Source organism: Hydra vulgaris, chromosome 09 (assembly GCF_038396675.1).
Source record: "Hydra vulgaris chromosome 09, alternate assembly HydraT2T_AEP".
Lineage (NCBI taxonomy): Eukaryota > Metazoa > Cnidaria > Hydrozoa > Anthoathecata > Hydridae > Hydra > Hydra vulgaris.
In genome coordinates this window covers 11,990,033-11,995,248 of record NC_088928.1, presented here as the reverse complement: position 1 = coordinate 11,995,248, position 5,216 = coordinate 11,990,033, and the positions used below count along the sequence as shown (strand labels likewise).

At 26.3% G+C, this 5,216-nt stretch overlaps 1 long non-coding RNA gene across 1 annotated transcript; it reads left to right on the top strand.

Moving 5' to 3' along the window:
* Positions 1 to 674: 674 nt before the first annotated feature.
* LOC136085017 (uncharacterized) lies at positions 675 to 5,216 on the top strand. The gene is made up of 3 exons (XR_010641007.1): positions 675 to 734; positions 4,905 to 4,959; positions 5,129 to 5,216. It is a non-coding gene; the product is annotated as an uncharacterized LOC136085017 (long non-coding RNA).

Below are 5,216 nucleotides of genomic sequence, written 5' to 3'. Positions count from 1 at the left end.
ACATACAAAAGTTAAAATATATTTTTGTTGAATGCTATTATTTTTTCTTCAATTTTTATGTGCAGAGTTCCAGTACAAAGTTACCAAGGTGTTTAAAATCAAAACAAGTCGACTCAAAAATACATCATCATATCTTAATCTTAATTATCACATTTAATATTAATCTTAAACATCACATATAATCTTACACATAACATTTAATCTTAAACTTAGCTGTTTAACAATTGAAGATTTGAATGAGTTTACATTAAGAATGGGTAAAAAAGGTTTTGCACAAAAGTTTTTAAATTTGATTTCAATATGATTAATATGATTTAGAGATTTAGAGATGGTCAATATATATTTTATTGTCCAGCTTTTGAAACAGCAAATAATTTACAATCATTTTATTAAAATGTATGTAAATCATTTGTTGTTACAACTTATGTCAACCTATTTGTTCAACCTATAAATATTTTTAAACTTTTTAGATTGGTTGCTGCGTAACAAAGTTGTTATTGAATAATTTAAATGTTTTAAAATTTTATTTTCGTTACTAAAATTTAGTGAATAAAAATGTTTTTATATTCATGATTTTGCCATGATTCAATCAGAACTACTAGGAAAAAGAACATGTAAATAAGATCTTATGTGTAAAACACTTTATTGTGCCATATATATATATTTTCTTTTTTAGGTCAACTCTTAAGTGTTCGTGGAAAGTTACCAAAACATGTTAAGGATTTAATTCAGAGGTAATTTTTGTATATCTTCATTTATATTTTTATTTGTTACATTTAACGGGTGATGCGGAAGTTATCAGACAAAATAAAAACGTCAATAACTTATTTATACATAAAAAAACAAACTACTATTATATCTTTTTAAATAAAGTATTTATCTTTTAATAAAAAGATATTATTTTTTATATGAAAAAACACAACCATCTGCAATTGATCTCAATTTTGCTCTGACGCCTTTCATATGCGACTGTAAAAAGTTTAAATCAATTTCTGGTAGTTTTAGTTTAATGCGATCAATCAAAACTTGCTCTGTTGAAGCTTGCCAATCTCCCTCGTAAACCTTCTGTACCAAATGTCCCCGAAAATTTTTAATTGGTCGTGCTTGAAGCAAATTTGGGGGATTGGATTCTTTATCAACGTAATAGACATATTGGTCCATCCAATTTAGAGAATCTTTAGAGTAATGAGAACTTGCTAAATCTGGCCAAAATAAATAGTTAAAGTCTCCATGATACTTGTGAATAAATGGAAGAAGTCGTTTTTCTAAACATTTATTAATATAGATTGATGAATTGATTGCTACAGCCTTGGAAGTGCGAAACAATGGCTCGGACATACCACGGTCAGATATGGCTATCCACATTAATAATTTTTTTGGAAATTTCTCTTTTCCTATAAAACGAACACTTTCTGGGCATGTCTTTTTGTTGTTTGTGTAATATCCAGAATTTCCAGGCATGTTGTCCCCTGCAAAACAAAAGTATTTTTCGTCATCGATGACTAGAAGCGATTTTGTGTTATAGAGTTGGTTAACTAGTTTCCTGCTTCTTTTCTTTGCCTTTATTTGTTGTTCTATAGTGTATTTCGGAGTCTTTTCTCGTTTTTTATATTTAACATTCATTTTTTTTAACTGACGACCAATTGTCGATTGATTTACACGGAATTTAATACCTATTTTTCTCTGACTGACCCCTTTTGTTGACAAGTCTCGTTAATTCGGCTTTCTTTTCTCTAGTCCAGGATGTCAGACGACCAGGGTGCTTTCTATCAGAAAACGATTGAACAGTTTCAAGTCTTTTTAGGTTATCATATATTGTACTTCGAGCAAGTCCTTCCTTTTCAAAATGATTTACGATTTTTTTTTTTATATATATTAGGTTTATTTACAAAAAACATTTTTAGTCGCTTTCAAAAAGATTCTCGTTCAGCTGCATTTAACCTCATTTAAAATAATGGTGTTTCAAATAATGAAGTTTATATTTTATAGAACGTTTATGCCTACGCATAAAACCACAAAAACTAATATTATTCTCAAATAATGAAATTAGGATTTGTCCGATAACTTCCGCATCACCCGTTATATTCAGAACATTACAGGCATTATGAATAGCTACAAAGGTTTTGCTAATTATTATTTTAATATTACATTAAATGAATATACATATTGCAAGTGAGTATTTGTATAACGCATTGATATAATACAAATGTCTATAAAAATAATATCAATAGATAAAAAAATGCTACAAAATCATTTCTTAGGAACATTTTGAAGTATTTTTTTTATAAAAGTTCATTTCTTAAAAGTTAAGAAATGCTAATTTGAACTATGAAAATTGTCGAAATTTTTATAAGAATTTTGTATTTTTAATACGATTAAAGTATTCGTGTTAAAAGTATTAAATTTATTAAGTATTAAAAATTATTAAATTATTATTAATATATGAATAAAATGTTACAAGTAAATAAATTTATTTATAAACTATATATATATATATATATATATATATATATATATATATATATATATATAAATTGTTATAAATTTTTATAAATTTTTATAAATATATATAAGTTTAAATGTTTGTGCTTACAAATAAACAAATATAAATATATGATGACATCAAGATCAACCATATGGTGAAATTCTTTTATAACCAGTTTATTAGAAAATGATGATAATTGAAGTTAAATCGGTAATTTTTTCTTTTGGCCGATTTCAATAGTTTTGATATTTTTGAAAGTGGTTCTATGATTTTAATAAACCCTTTTCACTCTGATAATTGTCCTGATTTTTAATGCTTGACCTTGTTAAGTGGCCAGTTAAACATTTAGTTGCACATTTTTTATTAAATGATTTGCTTGTCTTAATGCAGCGACATGGGCATAGGAAACAAATGTTACTAAAACACCTAATCATGTGAATACTGAAAAATTGTGGCTACATTTATCTTGGTTTTGACATCAAGCCATTGGTATTAAAATTATGCTCCATGATGATGATATGTATATTAACCAATGATATTTTATATAAACTAGATGTATTCATCTTCAATCCAAAAAGTGAAGCCGCTTTTGCCCTTTTTACAAATGGTAGATTAAATTTGTAAACACATATTTAACTTTTTTTTTTATATATGAAGTAAATATATTTTAAATCTATATTCTATTTATGTAAAAGTGCTTAGAAGAAATTAGAGTACTTGTAAAATAATGATTTATGATTTCTAAACTTATTTTCGATTAAAAAGGGATTAAAGTTTTAAATAGAAAATTGAAACAACAGGTGCTTTTGAAGCATTTTTATGAATTATTATACTTGTTGATAAACATAAGCTCATAAACTTTTATAAGTATTTTATAATCATTATAACAAGCTTTTGAATTATCTTTAATTTATTGGGAACTTTTGACTCTCATTTTTAACGCATTCCACACATCGGCTTCAGCTTTTACCTTTTTTACAAATGGCGAACTATATTTATAAGCAAAAAAAGTGACTTCATTTTTTGTCCAATAAAATCCCGCAAGTTAGTCATCTAGGTTTTATAATATATAATTGGTATTAAAAATGACAAATATTTAATAGTAAATGTATATGGTCAGCCCTTTTTTAAATCTAGCAATACACTGCTTTAGTCTTTATTTTGCTTGTTTATTTCTAAACCTCTGTTTCTTGTTACGTTTTTTTTGTGGCAAACAAAAGCCCAACTTGTTTAAGGAGTTTCTCAAAAAGTTTTTTGGAAAGTTCCAAATACTTTCAGAAATTGGTCTTGTTTGCAAAGAATTTTTTTTTAAGTATGATAATGTTAAAAAATTTACATGTGATACTTAAGCGCTAGCAAAATAGTAAATATAGAAAAAGAAATTTGTTTTCAATCAGGACAATTTTTTTTACTTTTAGATACTTTATAATCTTTATAATTTATCTTAGCAAACACACAGTTAGCTGAGATGAGTTGTAAAGAATATGAATTATTTAAAAGTCTTTTGATTGGTTTACTATGCATTTCTAGATTCGTTTTGGACTATATGCACTTAGTTTGTTTTGGGGTTGTTCGTCGATTATTGGTATTTTGAAAAAAGGAGCCAAAGATATATCATTTATCATATGTTCAAATCAATCATATTTCTGAAAAGTCAAATAACTTATTAGGTAAAAAGCCATCTGATTTTTTCAGAAAGTCTAGATCAATGGTAGAGTTTTAAAAAATAAAAGGCTGTACAGTTAATTTCTTTTGTATCCTTGTCCCTATGTACTGAAGATAAAAACTAAATTAACAGCATCAATGCATTGGCTATGCATTGATGCTATTAAATTGGTTTGGATGACTGGATTATTAAGGTTGTGGATTATTATGGTCCAGCATTCATACAATTTACAATTTACATAACCTGATTCATTTGTTATAACTTTTTGAATGACCGCTTCTTGATATGTCTGCCTTTTCATTTTAAAAGTTGTTGAGTTTGAAATAATTGGTTTTTGGTAAGATGTCACTTGCTCAAATAGCGTTTAAGTGAAATAAAAGTAGTTCGGATTGGAAGAAGAAACACCTAACAAAGTAATCACTAGTGTTAAAAAGAGTTATTTATTAAAACGATTTTTGATTCTTTACTTTGTGAAAATGTACTATTTCAGTTTCTTTGTAGTACCCTACAATTCAACTTATAAGAAAATATATTGTCTTTGCCAAAATAACCCTTGTAAAAAAGAACTTTACAGGAATCTTAACTCAAACACAAAGATATATCTTTTAAGGGTAAAACTAGAAATATTTTTTTTCCATTATGTGATGATTGTGTGTTTTAAATAAATTTTGTTTATTTATTCAATTAAAAAATATTTTGGGGGCAGTTTTATTAGTTTTACAGTTTATTGAGGGATTGTTTTTTCTATTTCAGATGATGTTGCTAAACGATTTGCAGTCAATAATCTTTCGAAAGCAGAAAAACTCAGGTGAGCACCAAATAACAAGTTCCAATTTCTGTTATTTACAAGTCCAATTTCTGGTATTTGTGATATTTCTATTTGTTCATACCGAATGTTTTTTTATTTCGTTCTTAAAAATGCTTTTAATTGGATTTGTTTGCAACTTTATGTTTCTTCATATATTTTCCTCCTTTAGTGTCAAACAAAGAATACGCTTTTTATTTGAGATATGGTTGAAATTTAGAAAGAAAGTAAAAATCAAACTAGTTTCATTCTAAGTTATT